The sequence below is a fragment of the Stegostoma tigrinum genome, chromosome 34, assembly GCF_030684315.1.
Source record: "Stegostoma tigrinum isolate sSteTig4 chromosome 34, sSteTig4.hap1, whole genome shotgun sequence".
Classification (NCBI taxonomy): Eukaryota; Metazoa; Chordata; class Chondrichthyes; order Orectolobiformes; family Stegostomatidae; genus Stegostoma; species Stegostoma tigrinum.
This window is the reverse complement of record NC_081387.1, coordinates 2228566-2251956: the sequence shown is the minus strand read 5'-3', so window position 1 is coordinate 2251956 and position 23391 is coordinate 2228566.

Sequence of the window (23391 nt, the reverse complement as noted above, 5' to 3'; positions counted from 1 at the left end):
GAGGGCCTCATAGGAGGGTCAGTCTTGAAGCGGTGCCTTCTTGTCAGAGGATCAGTATGGAGGAAGTACCTCAATGAATTGCTGTTCAGATTTAAGGAGTGCCATATGATGAGAGATTCAGTGCTGAGAGAATGCCACATTGTCACAGGGTCAGTTCTAAGGCAGTGCCCCATTGTCAGCAGGGAAATGCCTCTTTGGGGCTGTAGACATGCTCACCAAGCCAGTGGGTTTGGTTGCACATGTTTTGTCATCCAGCTAGGCAACATCATCAGTGCACCTCTGGTGAGGCTTCGTTGTTCTGACCCGCTTGTTATTTATCTGTCTCAGTTTTTTGGGGTGTTTGGTACCACTTCCTGTCCTGTTTTTCAGTGGTTTGTACACTGGGTCTAATTCAATGTGTTTGTTGAAGGAGTTACAGTTGGAATACCAGACCTCCAGGAATTCCCCGGTGTGTCTCTGGTTTGGCTTGTGTGATAATAGATGTGTTCATGTCCTTCATTGTCCGTGCGTAGTGAGACACGTGAGAATTAGTCATGTCTGTTGGTGGCGAGTTGGTGTTCATATTGTCAGTTTCCTTCTGGTTTGGCCTATGTCGTGTTTCTCACAGCCCTTGCATTGTGTTTTATATATTACTGATGCATGTAAACAATAAGCAGGACAGAACACCAACGCTTCACTGAAAGCGCACTGATGAGGTTACCTAGCAGGCTGACAAAACATTGGCGAACAAACCCAACGGCTCAGTGAGCATGTCTAGAACCTCACCAACGTTCCTGAGCTACAAATCTTCTCTCAAACTTTAAAGGAATGCCTCTATCAGAGGGTCAATACTGAGGCAGTGCCACATTGTAAGGGGGTCACATTTGAGGGAATGCTTACATTAAGAGAGTCAGTATTGAGGGAAGGCCTCATTATCAGCAGGTCAATATAAGGTTCCGTTATGAAGCAGTGTGTCAATGTATTAGAATTGAGGGAGAGCAAGTTACAGGGTCAGTTCTGAGGAATTACAGCACTGTGAGAGGGTCAGTAGTGACGGAGTACCTCACTGTCAGAGGGTCAGAACTGAGTCAGTGCTTCATTATCAAACACAGTACTGAGAGAGTGCCTTATTGTCAGCAGCTCTGTTCGAAGGCTACACTTCTTTGCTGCAGGATCAGTCTTGAGGGAGTGCCTCATTATCAGAGGGTTAGTACAGAAAGAGTGTATCCATATAATGTTGCAGAACTGTGGGAGTACCACATGATTAGAGATTCAGTGCTGAGGGAGTTGCTCATTGTCACAGGGTCAATTCCGAGACAGGGCTGCATTGCTGGAGTGTCAGTTCTGAGTGAGTGCTCCTTATTTCTGAGACTGTACATCTGGTCCTCGATTGTCCCGTGTGGGAAACAACTTCTTAGCATTTATTCTGCCAAACCTGTGAAGAATCTTATGTTTAAGCGAAATCATCTCTCATTCATCCAATTCTAATAGAACTATCCTAACCCATTTAGCCTTTGCTTATAAGACAACAGTAGCTCATTGTAGAGGGGGTCAAAATTGATGGACAGCTGCATGATTACAAGATCAGTTCTGGGGTATTGCAGAACTGTCAGAGGGTCAGAAAGGGAGTGCATTATTGTCAGCTGGTCAATTCTGAGGCAGTACCTCATTGCTGAAGGGTCAGATGTATTCTACTGCCACGTTGTCAGAAAGTCAGTTCTGAATAAGTGCCTTTTTGTCAGAGGTTCAATACTGAGGCAATGCCTCGTTGTAATGGGGTCAGAATTGAGGGTTTGCCACACTTTTAGAGGCTCAGCAGTTTCATGAGTACTGACGGAGTGCCTCAGGGGCAGAAGTGTCTCTTATGCTGTGTGAGAAGATCCAGCAGAGAGAGCTGTTTACTCGGTGCTTTGTGCTGAACTGTTTGACTGGAGCAGTGTGTTGGATATTGAGTGTGTTTGTTGGAAGCATTTCCCTTCTGATTTCCAGGTTGAGTTTTCTTGACGGCTCATGACTAAATATGAGAAGACCCGAATAAATAAGAAAAGGAGAAGACTGTTCAGCTCTGATTTGATATTCTACTTTCCTGCTCTTTCCCCAGGTCTTTGAATTTCCCACTGATCAAGAGTCTTATCTGTCGAAGCCATGAATATAAACAAGGATTACGCTCCCACATCTATCTGTGGCAAGGAATTCCAAAGACTTTCAAAACTCAGAGAGAAGCAATTTTCCCTCATCTCAGTCTTAAATTGGCGCTCCTTATTTCTGAGACTGTACCATCTGGTCCTCGATTGTCCCATGAGGGAAGCAACTTCTCAGCATTTGTCCTGCCAAACCTGTGAAGAATCTTATGTTTAAGTGAAATCATCTCTCATTCATCCAATTCTAATAGAACTATCCTAACCCATTTAGCCTTTGCTTATAAGACAATCTCTCCATTCTAGTGAACCTTCTTTGAAATTGCTCCAATAAAATAGTATCTTTCCTATAAAACAGGATCAGAACTGATCACAGTACTGCAGAAGGTGAGGTATAATTGTCTGGAAGTACAGAGTGACTGAGGAATCATAGTGATTTCCTGTCATTGAGGTGTGTGTGTGTGTGTGTGCGCGCACGCTTGTTGGTATGTGGGATATTGCCTGTCTTTTCAAATCCCTTCAAGACCTCCCTCAACCCCATTTTTGTAATATTCTCAGAAAACAAGGAATACTTGCATTTATATAGATCCTTTCACAACTGCCAGATGTCAGGAAGCAATTTCCTGCCAATAAAGTACTTTTCAAGTGCACCTTAACTATCTCCACGAAGTGGGGATGCTTGCTAATGGTTACTTAGCAGGGTGACAAAACATCTGCAACCAAATCCATTGGCTCAGTGAGCATGTCCACAACCTCACCGAGTCCATTGTCAGGTGGAGTTGTGTAGGCACCAAGCATTTTCATTGTCAGGATATTCATTTTACTCTAACTTAGAAAGATGGTTTGAAACATAATCTTTTGAGTCTCTCAGGACATCTCACTCCCTTCTCCCCTGCCTACCCTCACATTAGCAAATCCACAGAAAGGACACCTTCTCAATTCTACTGACCACACTGGCTGCAGTCATTGGTCTCACTCTCTCTTTCTCAGACCTGTCTCTCTCATTTTGCTTTGCAGTTTTTGTTGCAATGGTTGGAGTCAGCAATTGTACTCCTGTCAGCTGCAGCAACTGTTCCCATTGTTTAAATGTACATTATGTCTTACTTAGCAAGTCGGAACCTGTTATTGCAGTCATGAAAATACCTTGGCCTGTTACTGAGCATGGCTTTCTTGTTTCCAGGTATTCTGTTTACTTTAAGTCACAAAGACAGTTTAAAATACAAGTTTAAAACCTTATCATTCATGACTGGATTGGAGTGGTGTGGAGGCAGTGTTCTCCCAGTGCCTCTGGAAGAGCCTGGGATTGATCACTTGCTCGATACATTTTCCTTTAGGCACTTTAACTTTGTATCTCACTCAGGTGTTCATGGATCCATCTCCTCCTGTTACTTGACTGTTTGTACATGATTCTTAACAAATTGTTTTGATCTGTTAGTTGTGGGACAGTTTGGCTCTGTTTATTACCTGTTACTCTTGGTGTTTAACCCACATCTAGTCCTGTGTAGTACGTTCAATAGGCTCAAACCTAGGCTTTACAGTATTGCCAATTCTGCTGTTGGTTTGATGATAATCTTGGAATGAGGGCTATACTGTGCTATGAGATTGTGGTGGAATACAATCCTGCTGCTGCTATTTCTTACTGCACCTCATGGACTCTCAGTTTTGCGTTCTGACCTTCGTCTATAATTGCTCATGATGATGAACATGGCAAAGTACTCATTCATTAGTTGGGAGGGAAGTGGTTGTTTTCCTTGAACTTATTTGACCTGAAGCCATGAAATTTCGTGGAGTCAATTCCATGGACTTACCCACCTACCCATGGGATGGGACATTCCCAGGGGTGGTGATAAAGGAGTCTCGGTGTTTTCAGACTGATACAAATCAGTGATATGTGCTCATGTTGAATTGATAAGCATATGGACGTACATGGAATAGTGTAGGTTAGATGGGCTTGAGATTGGTATGACAGGTCGGCACAACATCGAGGGCCCAAGGCCTGTACTGTGCTGTAATGTTCTATGTATATGTTCTATGATGGCCTGTTGGCCTGATTGATTGATTTATTATCAAGTGTACCCAAGTGCAATGAAAGCTTTGTTTACGAGCAGTAAGGCATATCATAGAAAGCAAGGATGTACAAATCAAAAAGACTTAGACAAAGGCACACAGGTTACATTGTACAGGACGTGCACTAGGCACAATCAACATTAGCAAGATCAGCATTATTTGAGACTAGAGAGTTCATTTGTCAGTCTAATAATGGCTGGGAAGAAGCTGTTCCTGAACCTGCTGGTGCGTGTGTTCAGACTTCTGTATCTTCTGCCTGACAGACAAGGTTGTAGGAGATCATCACCAGGGTGCGATTGGTCTTTGATAATGTTGGCAACCTTCCCACGGCAGCAAGCCACATAAATGGAGTCCAAGGATGGAAGATTGGCTTCTTAATGGTCTAGGCTGTGCACACCACCTTCTGTAGTTTCTTACAATATTGGCAGAGCAGTTGCCGTACTACACCATTATGTGCCAAGACAGTATGCTTTCATTAGTGCATCTGTAGAAGTTGGTGAGAGTCCTTATGGACATGCCAAATTTCCTGAACCGTCTGAGGAAGAAGAAGTCTTGTGGTGCATTCTTGGCTGTTGCATCTATGTGGAAAGTCCAGGACAGGTTGTCAGTTATCATCACTGTGAGGAACTTGACACGCTTCACCCTTTCAATCGCAGTTCTGTCTTTGCCCAACTATCTACCCATTTAAGATAGAAGCCTGGGCAGAGAAAAGAAAGTAGCCACATTGTCTTTTCCTGAAATGTGTCAGGTGAGTAAAAAGGAAGGACTTGATCTAAAAGAGCACAGCAGAACAGCACACTGTCACTCATTGTGGAACAGCCTCTTGCTGAGGAATCAGCACCTTCAGTAAAGGAAGAGAGGGAGTTGAAGGAAATAATGTTTCCTTTTCCTGTTTTACAGAGGGATTTCACTGTGCTGTACCAGAGAATATGGAGAGGATAGACAATGCAAATGGGGGTGGGGGGGTGATGGCCCAGTGGTACTATCACTGGACTGTTAATCTAGAGACCCAGGTTGATATTGAGGTTGGCTGGCTCGCTGAGCTGGTTTCTTGTTTCGCAGATGTTTCATTACCATGCTGGGTAACATCCTCACTGCAGCCTCTGATGAAGCATCGGTGTGTTTTCCCGCTTGGATTTTAAACTCTGGAATCCGTTGAGATGGATTGCCTCACTTCCAGTTTTCCTTCGTAGTGGAATGTGTATGGGGTCAAGTTCGATATGTTTATTAATAGCATGCTTCATGGAGTGCCAGGCTTCTAGGAATTCTCGTGCCTGTCTCTGCCTAGCTTGGTGTTGTCCCAATCGAAATGGTGGTTCTCCTTGTCCATGTGAATTGAGGTAAGTGAGTATTGGTTGTGTCTTTTTGTAGCCTGTTGGTGTTCGTGTACTCTCAGTGTTAGTTTCCTTCCTGTTTGTCTGCTGTAGTGTTTCTCAAGTCCCTGCAGGGGATCTTATAGATGACACTGGTCCTGTCCATGGCGGGGAGTGGGTCTTTAGTTCGGGTGAACAGTTGTCGTAGGGTTGATGTAGGCTTGTGAGCCACTCTGATGCCCAGTGGTTGTAGGAGACTTGCGGTGAGTTCCAACGTGTTCCTGATGTAGGGTGGTGTGACGAGTCTGTCGGGGCGGTAGTATCTTTCTGATGTTGTTCATGTAGGCATTTTGTGACCCAGTTTTTTTCGATATCCATTATCCTTGAAAACCTGGAAGAGGTATTCTTCTTTCTTTTGGCAAAGCTCTGTTTTGCTGCAGTGACTTGTTGCCCGTTTAAATAATGTTGCACGCAGCTTTGTTTGTGTGTGCTGGGATGGTTACTGTTGAAGTTCAGAACCTGGTCTGTGTGTGTGGCTTTTCGGTGTACTTTTGTTTGCAGTTCTCCATTTGTCTTGCGCTCTACCATGATGTCCAGGAATGGGAGCTGTGTGTCCGTGGACAGGACCAATGTCATCTACAAGACCCCCTGCACAGACTGTAAGAAACACTCCACCAGACAGGAACAAGCAGCTCCCATTCCTGGACATTTGCTTCACTAATGTCATTTAGAGAAGGAAATCTGCCATCCTTACTTTCACTAGCCTACATGTGACTCCAGAGCCACAGCAATGTGGTTGACTCATAACTGCCCTCGAAGCAACCAGGGATAGGCAATAAATGCTGACCGAGCCAGGGACACCCTCATCCCATGAATGAATAAAGGATGCAGATAGATCCTGATCCTGCAAGGAACAACTACATGAATGTCGGAAAACATCCAATCCCTTCACACCGTTGCTGAAAACAGAGAAGGTTAGCAGTGAGATCATCAACCGGAATTTGGTCAGGTCAGGGTAGCTCTGGCATGCCACCCGATCTGGTGGTCAGTGGTGCGGAACCTTCCCTAAAAACCAACTTTCCAGAGATTTGGGGCAGCGCGTAATCTGAAGGATGAGAGCTTTAGTCTCTCCTCTAGTTTCAAGAAATTTATGAAAAATTGGTTAAATGTGAAGTGTGTGAGGAAGCTTCCTCAGGCTTCTAACACACAAGTTGCACATTTTGTACAGACCATTGACACAAGGGCATGTTCATGGAAGAGAAAGCTTTTAGTTGTGAATTGTGTCACCAGTCCTTCACTGATTCATTGAAGCTTGCAAATCACCAAGGAGAATTTGTTCAAATCTGAGGTGTGCAATAAATGTATTAGCGAGTTTTGAGAAGATTTGTAGCTCAGGTTGAGTTTCTGGATGTGAGTTTGCTCGCTGAGCTGGAAGGTTTGTTCCCAGACGTTTCGTCACCTTTTTTTTATTTGAAAAAATATATTTTATTCATAGAATGTCCAAAAAATAAAACACTTATACACCTACCCAGTCATGCAAGCCACTCTGGGTTACCCAGGGGGTACGTACACCAACTAAAGGAAAAAACAAAACAGAGAAAAAAAAACAAAGCAAAGAAACCACCCTGGCAGTCATCTCCCCGCACAGTCCCAGTTGGCCCCCTGACCAGTTGGGGAAGGCACCAGCTGGGCCCAGTTACCAGATAGGGTTCTTTTTCCTATTCTGGACGAGGGGGTTCATACGGTGGTCTTTCCCCACCGCGCCTTGGCGGCGGCTGCCCCAAGCTTTAGCGCGTCCCTCACCACGTAACCTGGACCTTGGAGTGCGCCAGTCTGCAACATTCGGTCGGGGTCAGTTCTTTCAGCTGGCAGACCAGCAAGTTGCGGGCAGACCAAAGAGCGTCTTTCACCGCATTGATGGTCCTCCAGGCGCAGTTGATGTTGGTCTCGGCGTGCGTCCCCGGAAACAGCCCGAAGAGCACGGAATCCCATGTCATGGAGCTGCTCGGGATGAACCTCGACAAATACCACTGTCCCCCTCCAAACCTCCTGCGCATAGGCACACTCCAGAAGGAGGTGATCGACAGTCTCGTCGCCCCCGCAGCCACCTCGGGGGCAGCGTGCGGTGGCGCAGAGATTCCGGGCATGCAGAAAGGATTTCACTGCCAGAGCCCCTCTCACCGCCAGCCAAGCAATGTCCTTGTGCTTGTTTGAAGGTTCTGGCGATGAGACATTCTGCCAAACGACTTTGGCAGTCTGCGTGGGGAACCACACGACGGGATCCACCCTCTCCTTTTCCCGAAGGGTCCCGAGGATACTACGTGCTGACCACTGCCTGACGGCCTTGTGGTCAAAGGAGTTTCCTTTCAAAAATTTCTCCACGAAGGACAGGTGGTACGGAACGGTCCAACTACTCGGAGCGTTCCGCGGCAACGAGGCCAGGCCCATCCTTCGCAACACCGGGGACAGGTAGAACCTCAGTAAGTAGTGACACTTGGTGTTTGCCTACTGAGGATCTACGCACAGCTTGATGCAGCCGCACACCAAGGTAGCCATCAGGGTGAGGGTGGCGTTCGGTACGCCCTTTTCCCCATTTCCCAGGTCTTTGTACATGGTGTCCCTGCGGACCCAGTCCATCCTCGACCCCCAAATGAAGTGGAAGATGGCCCGGGTGACCGCAGCGGCGCAGGTCCAGGGAATAGGCCAGGCCTGTGCCACATACAACAGTACCGAAAGCCCCTCGCACCTGACAACCAGATTCTTACCCACAATGGAGAGGGACCGGAGCGTCTACCTGCCCAGCTTCTGCTTAAATTTGGTGATACGCTCCTCCCAAGTCTTAGTGCACGCCCCAGCTCCACCAAACCAAACACCCAGCACCTTCAGGTAGTCTGTCCTGACGATGAAGCGGATGAAGGAGCGGTCGTCCCAGTTCCCGAAGAACACGACCTCGCTCTTACCCCTATTGACTTTGACACCCGAGGCCAGTTCAAACTGGCCGCAGATGTCCAATAGTCTACTCACCGACCGACGATCGGTGCATAAGACGGCGACATCGCATGTACAGGGAGGTCTTGACCTGAAGGCCTCCGCTGCCTGGGATAGTCACGCCCTTCAGGCTTACGTCCTTCCTGATGGAGGCGGCGAAGGGCTCCACACAGCACATGAACAAGGCAGGAGAGAGCGGGCAGCCCTGCCTGACTCCAGATCTAACAGGAAAACTGTCTGATTCCCACCCGTTGATCGAGACTGCGCTAACGATGTTGGCGTAGAGCAGCCGGATCCAATTGCGGATGCCCTCCCCGAACCCCAATTTGGAGAGGACGTCCCTCATGTAAGCATGAGAGACCCTGTCGAAGGCCTTCTCCTGGTCCAGGCTGACGAGGCAGGTGTCCACCCGCCTGTCCTATACGGAGGCGATCGTATCCCTGATGAGTGCGAGGCTCTCAGTGATCTTCCTGCCCGGCACAGCACAGGTTTGGTCAGGGTGAATCACTGACTCCAGGACAGACCTGACCCGGTTGGCTATGACCTTGGCCAGGATTTTGTAGTCCACGTTCAATAGTGAAATGGGATGCCAATTCTTAATTTCTTCCCTCTCCCCCTTCCTTTTGTAAATGAGGGTGATGGTGACCTTCCTCATGGACTTGCACATTTCCCCTGCCCGAAGTGCACAATCGTACACCTCCAGCAGGTCCTGGCCGACCAGGCCCCACAGAGCGGAATACAGCTCGACCGGTAATCCGTCGCTCCCGGGAGTCTTATTCCTCTCCAAGGACTTGAGGGCTCTGGTCAGCTCGTCCAGGGATATCGGCCGGTACAGCCACTCCCTTGTGCTGTCGTCTAAGACCTCCGTGATAGACGACAGGAACGACTCGGAGGCCGTGCTGTCCGTGGGCTTCGTGTTGTACAGTCCGGCATAGAAGGATCTGCTGTTCCTCAAAATGTCAGGCCGAGACGACGTCACCGAGCCATCGTCCTCCTTCAGCCGGCTAAGCACAGAGCTCTCTTTGTGCACCTTCTGAAAGAAGAAACGCGAACACGTCTCGTCCTGCTCCACAGAGCGGACCCTGGACCGGAAGATTATCCGCGATGCCTCCACGGCGAAGAGTGAGGCTTGCTGGCCCCTCACCTCGCGGAGGTCCTCTGTGACATCGACCCCCATCAACTGCAGAAGGAGCTGGTTCTGCACCCTTTTCTGGAGTCGCGACAGCTTTCCCCGCCTCTCTCTCGCCTTCTGAACACCCTTGAGGACAAAGAACCTCTTGATGTTCTCCTTCACCGTGTCCCACCAGTCGCCTGGAGACTCAAAGAGGGGTTTCACGGTTCTCCAACCGGCGTACTCCCTCTTAAGCTCCTCGACGTTCTCTGGGGTCAACAGAGTCGTGTTGAGCTTCCACGTCCCCTTGGCGGCCGGCTGGTCGTCCTGTAAGTGACAGTCGGCCAGCAGGAGGCAGTGGTCAGAGGAGAACACCGGCTCGACGCCAGTGGACCTGACCGAGAACGTCCGTGACACAGACAGGAAGTCTATCCTTGAGTGGATAGATCCATCTGGCCGCGACCAGGTGTACCTCTGCTGCGCTCCGTCTGCAGGGGTGCTGAAGACGTCGAGCAGCTTGGCGTCCTTCACCGTGCCCATCAGGAATCTGGACGTGACGTCCAGTTGACTCCCCCCACCCACTGTCCCCACGCCGGATCTTCCATCTGCATGAATGATGCAGTTGAAGTCTCCGCCTAGGATGACTGGCCTGGACGTAGCCAGCAGGGGTGGAAGCCACTGCAGGACGGCCAACCGCTCAGTCCGTACCGCTGGGGCGTACACGTTGATCAGCCTCAGGGGAGCGTTTCTATAGGTGATGTCAGCCACTAGGAGGCACCCCCCACCACCTCCTGAACTGGAGAGATGGTGAAGTTGCGCCCCCGCAGCAGAATAGCCAGGCCCGAGGAGCGACAGTCGTTACCCCCTGACCAGATCGAAGGCCCACAGGTCCAGGCGCCGAACCATTTCCCGTACCTGCCGAGGTGCAGTATCCCGCACTCCTGCAGAAACAGGAGGTCCGCCTCGATGGTGGTCAGGTAGGCCAACGTGGACACACATCTCGCGGTTGACTTAACGCTGCGCACATTAATGCTCGCAACTCGTACCCCCTTTGTGGGCAGTAACCGCAGTACCCTCCCCAAGTCCAAGGTCCAGCCCCTCCATCTGTCCCTTCATGCCCATTGCCCGGGCTAACTGCTGGACGCTCTCCGGACTCAGGAAACCGTACGTGCTGCCTTCCGGGTGGCACCCCCCGTCAGGGGTGCGGAGGCAGGAGGGTCCGGCTCCGGGTCAGGCTGGGAAGGCGCTGTTTCCTCCTTCCCGCCTGGAAGTTCCGGGGTACCCTCCAGTGCTCCAGCGGCACGTGACCGGGTGTCGGAGGGAGCATCAGGACGCCTCCCATCACCTGGAAGCGGGGTGCTGCTTTCCTTCCCCCTCGAGATCTTTAACTTCTGCTTCGGGTGGGCCCTCTCCGAATCCCCCTCGTCAGAGGAGCTCTTATAGCCCCCCTGTAGCTGCCTCTTCCCGCCTGATGGTTGTGGTTCCTGGGCCCATCGACGCACCTTCCTCCTCGCTTTCCGGACTGTTGTCCACTCCCCGGGGTCGCCCATCGCCGCCTCCATCGACTCCGGGTTGTCGGGGGTGGGGATCGGAGCCTGCAGGGGTGCTTTGCTGGCCTCAGGCCCATCCTGGGGGGCTGGGCCCTCCTGCACGGCCTGGCCCTCCTGCACATTAGTGGGGTCCTTGCTGGGCCCTGGTGCCTTCCTCTCCTCCGGGGGGGCTGGCCCTGCATTGCCCCTGCCGGCGACCTGGGCGTAGGTGGTCCCCCGCCGCGGGCATGCCCGATAGAGGTGGCCCGCTTCCCCGCAAAGGTTGCAGCTTTTCTCTCGTGGGCAATCCTTTGCAAGGTGTCCCTCCTCCCTGCAGTTCCTGCAGATGGTGGCTTTGCAGTCGGCCGCCACGTGACCTGACCTACCACAGGCATGGCAGACTTTAGGTTGCCCTGCATAGGTCAGGTAGCCCCTGCTCCCGCCGATCGCGAAGCTGGACGGTGGGTGTACGACATTCCCGTCCGCGCCCATCCTCAGCGTCACCTTGACCTGCCTCTTACTCGTCCAGATGCCAAAGGGGTCCACGATATCAGTTAGGTCCCCTTCCACCTTCACATACCTTCTGAGGAAGGTCAGGACATCAACTGATGGCACATGCGGGTTGTACATATGTACAGTCACCATACGGCTCCTCTGTGCTGCCATCACAAACAGCGGGACAACGGTCAGTACAGAGAGGGGGCCCTCACCTCCTTTCTCCTTGAAAACCTCCAGGAAGCACTCGCAAAGCTTGGCACTCTTGAAGGTCACGTCGTAAAAACCTCCTCCGGGGAAATCCTGCAGGCAGTAAATGTCCGCAGCAGCGAACCCACAACAGTCCAACAGGACCCTCTTCACGAAGAAGGTGCAGTCCACAGGTGCACCTTCATCCACCTTCTTTACAGAAACACGGATGGTGTTCCGGACCCCCTGACCTGGGGCATGAGCACTTGCCACAGCCATCGTTGCAGGTTGGCTGCTCCCCTGAACCAGCGTTAGGCCGAAGCCAGCATTAAGATCCACTGGTCGCAAGGGTGCACAGCCAACCCGACGTCCTCCTTTCACCCTCAAGACAGCACTTTCCTCCTCTCGGTCCACAAGAGAGTGGTTCTTTATTTTGTTCCAGATGTAAGCTGGTTCACTGAGCTTGAAGGTTTGTTTCCAGATGTTTTGTCACCATTCTAGGTAACATCATCAGTGAGCCTCCGACGAAGCGCTGGTGTTATGTCCTGCTTTCTATTTATCTGTTTAGGATTCCTTGGGTTGGTGATGTCATTTTCAAGAACATGAAATGACATCACCAGTGCAGGAAATGACATCACCAATGCAGAAAATGCAGAAAAAAGGGTGTTCAGAAGGCAAGAGAGGGGCGGGGAAAGCTGTCGCGACTCCAGAAAAGGGTGCAGAACCTGCTCCTTCTGCAGTTGATGGGGGTCGATGTCACGGAGGACCTCCGCGAGGTGAGGGGCCAGCAAGCCTCGCTCTTTGCCGCGGAGGCCTCCAGGATAATCTTCTGGTCCAGGGGCCGCTCTGTGGAGCAGGACGAGACGTGCTCGCGTTTCTTCTTTCAGAAGGTGCACAAAGAGAGCTCTGTGCTTCGACGGCTGAAGGAGGACGACGGCTCGGTGACGTTGTCTCGGCCTCACATTTTGAGGATCAGCAGATCATTCTATGCCGGACTGTACGACATGAAGCCCACGGACAGCACGGCCTCTGAGTCATTCCTGTCGTCTATCACGGAGGTCTTAGGCGACGGCAGGAGGGAGTGGCTGGACCGGCCGATATCCCTGGACGAGCTGACCAGAGCCCTCAAGTCCTTGGAGAGGAATAAGACTCCCGGAAGCGACGACATACCGGTCGAGCTGTGTTCCACTCTGTGGGACCTGGTCGGCCAGGACCTGTTGGAGGTGTACGATAGTGCGCTTCGGGCAGGGGAAATGTGCAAGTCCACGAGGAAGGGCATCATCACCGTCATTTACAAGAGGAAGGGGGAGAGGGAAGAAATTAAGAATTGGCGTCCCATTTCACTATTGAACGTGGACTACAAATTCCTGGCCAAGTCATAGCCAACAGGGTCAGGTCTGTCCTGGAGTCGGTGATTCACCCTGACCAAACCTGTGCTGTGCTGGGCAGGAAGATCGCTGAGAGCCTCGTGCTCATCAGGGATACGATCGCCTACGTGCAGGACTGGCGGATGGACATGTGCCTCGTCAGCCTGGACCAGGAGAAGGCCTTCGACAGGGCCTCTCATGCTTACATGAGGGACGTCCTCTCCAAATTGGGGTTCGGGGAGGGCATCCGCAATTGGATCCGGCTGCTCGACACCAACATCATTAGCGCAGTCTCAATCAACGGGTGGGAGTCAGACAGTTTTCCCGTCAGATCTGGAGTCAGGCAGGGCTGCCCGCTCGTTCCTGCCTTGTTCGTGTGCTGTGTGGAGCCCTTTGCCGCATCCATCAGGAAGGACGTGAGCCTGAAGGGCGTGACTATCCCAGGCAGCGGAGGCCTTCAAGTCAAGACCTCCCTGTATATGGACGATGTCGCCGTCTTCTGCACCGATCGTCGGTCGGTGAGTAGGCTGTTGGACATTTGCGGCCAGTTTGAACTGGCCTCGGGTGCCAAAGCCAATAGGGGTAAGAGCGAGGTCATGTTCTTCGGGAACTGGGACGACCGCTCCTTCATCCCCTGCACCGTCAGGACAGACTACCTGAAGGTGCTGGGTGTTTGGTTCGGTGGAGCTGGGGCGTGCACTAAGACTTGGGAGGAGCGTATCACCAAACTGAAGCAGAAGCTGGGCACGTGGACGCTCCGGTCCCTCTCCATCGTGGGTAAGAACCTGGTTATCAGGTGTGAGGGGCTTTCGGTACTGTTGTATGTGGCGCAGGCCTGGCCTATTCCCTGGACCTGCGCCGCTGCGGTCACCCGGGCCATCTTCCACTTCATTTGGGGGTCGAGGATGGACTGGGTCCGCAGGGACACCATGTACAAAGACATGGAAAATGAGGGAAAGGGCATACCGAACGCCACCCTCGCCCTGACGGCTACCTTTGTGTGCGGCTGCATCAAGCTGTGCGTAGATCCTCAGTACGCAAACACCAAGTGTCACTACTTACTGAGGTTCTACCTGTCCCCGGTGTTGCGAAGGATGGGCCTGGCCTCGTGGCCGCGGAACGCTCCGAGTAGTTGGACCGTCCCGTACCACCTGTCCTTCATGGAGAAATTTTTGAAGGGAAACACCTTTGACCACAAGGCTGTCAGGCAGTGGTCAGCACGTAGTATCCTCAGGGCCCTTCGGGAAAAGGAGAGGGTTGATGCCGTCGTGTGGTTCCCCACGCAGACTGCCAAAGTTGTTTGGCAGAATGCCTCATCGCCAGAACTTTCAAACAAGCACAAGGACATTGCTTGGCTGGCGGTGAGAGGGGCTCTGCCAGTGAGATCCTTTATGCATGCACGGAATCTCTGCGCCTCCGCATGCTGCCCTCGCGGCGGCTGAGGGGGGGGACGAGACTGTCAATCACCTCCTTCTGGAGTGTGCCTATGCGCAGGAGGTCTGGAGGGGGATGCAGTGGTATTTATCGAGGTTCGTCCCAAGCAGCTCCGTGAACCGGGATTCCGTGCTCTACGGGCTGTTTCCCGGGACGCAACCATGACCAACATCAACTGAGCCTGGAGGACCATCAATGCGGTGAAAGACGCTCTTTGGTCTGCCCGCAACTTGCTGGTCTGCCAGCTGAAAGAACTGACCCCGACCGAGTATTGCAGACTGGTGCACTCCAAGGTCCAGAACTATGTGCTGAGGGACGCGCTAAAGTTGGGGCAGCCGCCGCCAAGGCGCGGTGGGGCAAGACCACGGTATGAAACCCCTCATCCAGAATAGTAAAAAAGGCCCTATCTGGTAACTGAGCCCAGCTGGCGCCTTCCCCAACTGGTCAGGGGGCCAACTGGGACTGTGTTGGGTGACGACTGCCAGGGTATTTTCTTTGCTTTGTTTTTTTTCTTCTTTGTTTGTTTCTTGCCTTTAGTTGGTGTACTTACCCCCTGGGTAACCCGCAGCGGCTTGCATGACTGGGTAGGTGTATAAATATGTTTTATTTTTTGTGCATCTTATGAATAAAGTATATTTTCTCAAATATAAAAAAAAGTGACGAAACGTCTGAAAACTAACCTTCCAGCTCAGCGAGCAAACTCACATCCAATAAATGTATTACACAGTCATTGGGCGTGGTGAATGAGTTAATCGTTCACACAGGGATGAACCCAATTGTATGCAAGGTATGTGACAAATCATTCCCATGGTCATCGACCCTTGAAATGCACCAAGGTGTTCACAGTGGGAAGAAGCCATTCTCGTGTAAAATGTGTCACAAATCATTCATATGGTCCAAAATCTATACAGGAGAAAATGTGAGGTGTGCAACAAGGGATTTGCACATATATCAGGACCGCCTAGTCACCAATGCATTCACACGGGAAAAACCATTCCTGTGTGAGATGTGCAACAAGTCTTTCTCAGTCATCAACTCTGCTCATACACCAACACGTTCACAGTTGGGAGAGACCATTCACGTGGGACAGAGATAATGGGAACTGCAGATGCTGGAGAATCTGACTTAACATAGTGCAGAGCTAGATGAACACAGCAGGCCAAGCAGCATCTAGGAGCACGAAAGCTGACGTTTCGGGCCTAGACCCTTCATCAGAAAAAGGGGATGGGGAGAGGGTTCTGAAATAAATAGGGAGAGAGGGGGAGGTGGACCGAAGATGGATCAAGGAGAAGATAGATGGAGAGAAGAGTATAGCTGGAGAGGTAGGGAGGGGATATGTCAGTCCGGGGAGGATGGTCAGGTCAAGGGGGCGGGATGAGGTTAATAGATAGGAAATGGGGGTGCGGCTTGAGGTGGGAGGAGGGGATACGTGAGAGGAAGAACAGGTTAGGGAGGCAGGGACAAGCTGAGCTGGTTTTGGGATGCAGTGGGGGGAGGGGACAAGCTGAGCTGGTTTTGGGATGCAGTGGGGGAAGGGGAGATTTTGAAGCTTGTGAAATCCACATTGATCCCATTGGGCTGCGGGGTTCCCGAGCGGAATATGAGTTGCTGTTCCTGCAACCTTCAGGTGGCATCATTATGGCACTGCAGGAGGCCCAGGATGGATATGTCGTCTCAGGAACGGGAGAGGGAGTTGAAATGGTTTGCGACTGGGAGGTGCAGTTGTTTATTGTGAACCGAGCGATGCTGCTTGGCCTGCTGTGTTCATCCAGCTCCACACTTTGTTATCACCATTCACGTGGGAGGTATGCAGTATAAATCATTTTCAAGGTCAGAAAACATTTGGTCACAACAAAGTATCCACACAGGGGAGAAACCATTCAAATGTGCGAAAAATCATTCACATGGTCAGACAACCTCTGCACACACCAATGGATCCACGCAGCAGAGAAACCCTTCGGTTGTGATGGATGAAGTAGATATACATCACTGAGCCTCACACCGACTTCAACACTTCGGCCACGGTCACATGTCCACAGTGGAAATAAGCTGTTCACATGCAAGATTTGCTGGAAACCCTTCTCATAGCCATTGTACCTCTGGAGGATTCAGTGACGGGAGTAACCTTTCAGGTGCAATGTTTGTGAAAGATTTACACACAGTCTTCTAAAAAACCAGTGACTCACAATGGTGAGAAACTATTCAGGTACGACAAGTCTTTCACTTGATACATCTCTTGCTCCATCAATACACTGATATAGGAGCAGACCGTCCTGACTCTGAATTCCATAATAAAGCATTCACACAGTTGTTGGACCTTCTGGAACATAGTTTTACACATGGTTGACAGGGTCCTTAGCCATGTCTGTTTACCATACTTCTGCCCTCACCCCTACCCTTTTCTCCCAAGAGGTCCCCTTTGTGCTTAGCTTCCACCTCTTTTAAATTCAAAGGATCATCCTCTATCATTTCCAACTCCTGCAGGATGCCACCACCAAAAACATCTTACGCCCCCCCCCCCCCACCCCCCGCCACCTCCACTGTCAGCAATCCACAGGGGACCACTCCCTCCACAAACAAACAAAAAGGACCTTAGCAGGTTTAAAAAGAATCACTCCTGGCAGTGGTCCAAGTGCACCAAGCAGCTGTCATCATTCACCTAAACTGCAGCAAGATTTACACTGTGTACCAGAGATACACAGAAGCACCAGAGAAATTCCACCAACAATAGTTCCAACACATCTTCCAGATTCAGTGTGAGAATCATCAAACAAACATCAGCATCGTCCTTGAAACCAGGTCAAGAAGCACTTAGGTAACACATCTTAAAAATTGCACTCGATGTCCAGATGTTCTGCCCCACCAAGTCCTGTTCTCTCAAATAGGCCACAATCTGTGGAGGGCAATAAACCACTTAAAATGCACTCTAAAGTTAAGGGAGTCAGTGAACACAGGAGCAATTTAGGAATATAGGAACTGATGTAATCCCTTCAGCCAGGTCCACTATTCCATTATATCATGAATGATCTATATCTTAACTGTACCTGCCTACCTCTACCATCCACTAATCCCCTTGCCAAAACAATAAACAATATCTATCTCAGGTGTTGAATTTTCCACTTACTCGGTGACATTGTCAGAAGAATCAGATCCTCATAAGGAAGAAGAAGAACACCTCTACAAGGTCTTTACCAGGAATGGATACCCCTGTACCTTCAGCCACAGATGCCTAGCCACCAGGGAACATAACTAGGACACACAAAAACCCAAAACAATAACCACCATGCCATATATAAAAAACACCTCAGAACTGACAGCCAGACTACTCAGACCACTCAGAATCATGACAGCACATAAACTGGCACCCACGCTTAGACAGCAATTAGCCAAAGTTAAAGACTCACTGGACACCATGGACAGGATGAATGTGATCTACAAGATACCATGTGGAGATTGCACAAAACACTACCTGGGACAAACAGGCAGACAACTAGCAATGCACATCCACAAAGCTAGCAACTAAACATGACCAGACCTCCTTGGTTTCAATACATACAGACAAGAAAAACCACATTTTTAACTGGGACAGCACTATCATTGGACAAGCCAAACAAGCCAGGGAATTCTTGGAGGCTCGCATTCATCTGCGGACACTAAGTACATTGAATTAGACTGTACTGACCATTACAATGCACAGCCAGTACCGGCAGCAAAAACTAGACCATGTAAATTTGAACTGACACAAGACAACAGAACTTCAACAGGAGGCTTCACAGCACTGAAGATGTCACCTAGTAACAGGACGAAACATCTGCTATCTGGCACAGGAACACACTAATATCTACAAAGAGTTACATAATTCTCGTCCCTGTTTTATGAAGAAGTGTTTGTGATATCATCTCTGAACAGCCCCACTCTAATTCTAAAAGTCTGTCCCTTGTTCTGGACTCTGCTGCCAGAGGAATAATTCCTCTCCAATGACGCCATCAATTTGTTTAATCATTGTCAACACCTTCATTAGATTACTCCTTAAGTTTCAACATTCAAGGGAGTGCAAGTTTAGTCTGTGTAACGTGTATTCATAATTTAACTTTTATAGCTTCAGGAATATTCTGTGAATTTACATTCTCTTCCCTCCAAGGCCAGTATATTCTTCCAGAGCTGAGGAGCCAAGACATAAACATAGTCCTTCAGATAAATTGAGCTCTGTACAACTGGAACCAAATTTCCATGAGGACACAGTTGATTAAGTTTGTCCTGCAGTAATGGGTAATTTTGACAGAGGAATGCAGGACCACTACTGCTTCATGTGGTCCAGTCAGATCAAGGATGGTTGGGTAAACCAGTTTTTTAAGGTTTGACTCTGGCCAATGCATGACACCTTTCTTTCCCTATTCCAAAAATGCTGTACTTTTATACCTCAGTTGGCCCTGTAAGTGTGACTTTATAAACTTTTCATTGCAATTATGTGAGTGCTCTCACATGCATTCCTCTGTCTCCCGAATTACCCCAGAAACTCCTGCCATTACTGTTCCACCAACTTCCCTGCAGGGCTTCTCTTACAATCAACTCTGACCAGCTCCTCCCTCATGTCTTTGCAGTTACCTTTACTCAATTGTAATATCCTTGCATCTGATTCCAGCTTCCAGCTTCAAAGAGCAGGGTGAATTCTATCATATTACTGTTAATGCCCCGAGAGGTTCATTCATCTTCAGCTCTGTAATCAGGTATGTCTCATTGCATATCACAAAATTGCAAATCCAGAATTTCCTGTTTCCTAGTATGCTTTACGACAAGCTGCTCCAAAAATCCATTTCATAGACATTCCACAAATTTATTTTCATGAAATCTTGCCTAGGAACTTATTGTCCTAGTCCACCTGCATATTGAAGTCCCATGATTATTGTCATAGTACCTTTCTTACGTGCCTTTTCTATTTTCTGCCCCACACCCTGACTACCAGGAGTACACTTGCACATAACTCCCATCAGGGTCTTTTTCCTTTGTGGTTCCTCAACTCTACGCACACAATTTTGACACCATCTGACTCTCGGTTCTTGCTGTTGATTTAATTCTATTTCTGATTAACATAGCAATTCCACTCCCTCTGCCCATTTACCTGTCCCTTCGAGAGGATCTGTATCCTTGGATGTTTCTAGTTCCAGCTCTGATCCCCTTGCAGTCACATCTCTGACTTACCCATGACGTTGTACCCTGTTAAGGCTGCCCATGACTAAGTAGCACAAAATGTCTGATGGCTGCCCACGGCTAATGCAGCAGAACATGGCTGACAGTAGTTAGACAGCTTGGGAAAAATATTTGCCTGATGCAGTCTTCTCAAGTAGAACAACTGTAGTTCTGCAGACTCAAGGTTACTGGACTGACATGGAATGTGCACCTGCACATATGCATAAGACATAGATGGGAACATTTCACATTAATTAATTGCTTCTCTTGAACAATTTTGTCAATCTGTTACAATATTAATGGTAAGTTTTAGTTGAGATCCTTCAAATAATTATAGATATAGATTCTTAAGTAGTTATAGATCCACCTATATGCAAAAAACAATCACTAAAGGCATTCGAGGAAAAGATTCAAACCAGTAAAAGCAGCCCCCGTATCATTACAGGGAGAAATGAACCACAGGTACAGAAATGAGCACACATTGGAATGTTGGTTGAATGAACACAGTATTATCCCCAAGGATAAAAACGGCGGTGTCTAGTAAGTATAATAAGACACAATTTGTTCGCTAAAGAATTCTAACATTAGGTGTTACCACGTAACTTCGTTGGAACTGATATTATAGCTATTAGTAAAAATCAATATTCTTTTAATTTCCTGTAGTCAGAATTTAAAAGGTCCTGAAGTGATGGGAAAGTATCCAATTAATTGGCAAGCAACATGGTGCTGCTGGTGAATATTACTTGAACACAGTATCCATTGTGAAAAGCTTCAAGAAGGGAGATAAGTGAGTGTGCGAAACATCATGAAGAACCCGGGTGGACCGTAAGTCTGTCCATCTCTTTGTAATTCAGTGATACGATTAGCTTTATTGAAAAACTTTGAAATTGCTGAGGCAAGTTTGAATTGTATAAAATGCTGTACCAGACAGCCAATTACAGTCAAAGGGTCATAGAGATTACACAGAACAGGACCAGACCCTTTGGTCTAACTTGTCTATGCTGACCAGATATCCTAAGTGTATCTATTCCCATTTTCCAGCGTTTAGCCCAAATCTCTCTAAACCCTTCCTATTCATATTCCCATTCCCATCCAGATGCATTTCAAATGTTGTATTTGTACCAGCTTCCACTGCTTGTTGCTCTGGAGACTGAAAATAAAGCTGCAATAAAAGTCACCTGAAACTATCTGGCATCTTGGACTCTTATGGGAAAATATGAGATCTAATATACCCATTAATTTCAATCCGCGCTAAAAACCTGGTTATTTTGTTTCGTATGCTGCATGAATTTAAGTACAACAGTCTCAGTCTGTTGTCCCCCTATTCATAGTTATTCCTATCATGCTGTGCTTGAAATTAAATTCCTGAGCCTTTCCCGTGCTGTTAGTTGGTGTGGAAACCCCAACTGAATATCCCTCACCCATTTTTCTGGCGTTTTCCTTAATTTCTATGCAATGAAACCAGCACACCAGCACCACCTCCCCAACTCTCCCATATACCACAATTTGCTTCAAAGCCTTATGCATAACTCTATAGAATTAATTAATTATACGACTGATCTATAATTTCTAAAGGCAGGCTGAAAACAAATATACAAAAATGTTTGTGAGTGAGAATAGTGGGAAGGGCCGATGCTGGAGAATCTGAGATATCAGGGTGGAGAGCTGGATGAGTCCAGCTCTACACCTTGTTATCTGTAAAAATGTACATCTTTTGTTTGTTCTTTGAAGAAGCTTCTGACTCTCAGAGGTTTCCTCCTACTGGCATAATTTGAAAAAAACTCTGATGCTGGAAGTGGACTTCGGGAGTGAGTGATTTATTTCGTCATTCTGCCCCAACAGTTCTGCTTTTTAACTGAACTCCTGCTGCTCATAATTCCTTTAGTAAAACCTCTTTTCCCCGTTCTATCTATATTGTTGGTACCTACGAGGACCACAACAACTGCATATATGCCCTCCCGCTCCAAAGTTCCTCTGTAGCCCAGATGAGATATCCTGAACCCCTGCACCAGGCAGACAACGTAGCCTTCAGGGCTCTTGGTCCTGACTGCAGAGAACAGTCTATTCCCCTCAGTATCCTCTCTATGATTACCTCTGCATTTCTCTTGTCTTTCCCCTTGAGTAGCTTCCTGTGCTAAAGTCCTCTGGTCTGTTTGCTCATTCACCCTACAATCCATGCTATTGTCTACACAAGGACCAAGTATCTTAAATCTGTTGGACAGCTCAAGGGCCGAAGCTCCTTCAGCACTACCTCCTTGATCCCTCCACCTGTCTTGTTTGTAGTCACACTTTTTTTCTCTGAGCACTAACTGAATCCATGGCAGTTAATCTACGGGGTGTGATGTCCACCTGGTGACTCTGTCCCTCCCTGAAATGTCAACACATGTTCAAAGCTCAGACTCCAGGTCATCAGGTCTGAGTAGTACTTCCTCAAGCAGCTGACCCTTATGACAAAGATAATAAAGTATGGGGCTGGATGAACACAGCAGGCCAAGCAGCATTTTAGGAGCACAAAAGCTGACGTTTCAGGCCTAGAACCTTCATTAGAAAAGGGGGATGGGAAGAGGATTGTGAAATAAATAGGGAGAGAGGGAGAGGCGGACTGAAGACAGATAGAGAAGAAGATAGGTGCAGAAGAGAGTATGGGTGGGAAGGAGGGAGGAGATAGGTTAGTCCAGGGAGGATGGACAGGTCAAGGTGGCGGGATGAGGTTAGTATGTAGGAAATGGAGGTGCGGCTTGAAGTGGGAGGAGGGGCTAGGTGAGAGAAAGAACAGGTCAGGCAGGCGGGGACGAGCTGGACTGGTTTTGGGATGCAGTTAGGGGAGGGGAGATTTTGAAGCTGGTGAAATCCACATTGATACCATTGGGCTGCAGGGTTCCCAAGCGGAATATGAGTTGCTGTTCCTGCAACCTTCGGGTGGCATCATTATGGCACTGCAGGAGGCCCAGGATGGACATGTCATCTAAGGAATGGGAGGTGGAGTTGAAATGGTTCGCGACTGGGGTTGCAGTTGTTTATTGTGAACCGAGCATAGGTGTTCTGCAAAGCGGTCCCCAAGCCTCCACCTGTTGCAGCCCAATGATATCAATGTGGATTTCACCAGCTTCAAAATCTCCCCTCCCTCCACTGCACCCCAAAACCAGCCCAGCTCGTCCCCGCCTGCCTAACCTGTTCTTCCTCTCACCTATCCCCTCCTCCCATCTCAAGCCGCACCTCCATTTCCTACCTACTAACCTCATCCCGCCCCCTTGACCTGTCCGTCCTCCCCGGACTGACCTAGCCCCACCCCACCTCCCCACCCATACTCTCCTCTGCACCTATCTTCCTCTCTATCTATCTTCAGTCCGCCTCCCCCTCTCTCCCTATTTATTTCAGAATCCTCTCCCCCTCCGCCTTTTCTGATGAAGGGTCTAGGCCCGAAACATCAGCTTTTGTGCTCCTAAGATGCTGCTTGGCCTGCTGTGTTCATCCAGCCCCACACTTTGTTATCGTGGATTCTCCAGCATCTGCAGTTCCCATTATCTCTGACCCTTATAACAAATGTGGTCACAATGAACTACAATGCAGTCCACCAGGTACCAGGTCATGTTG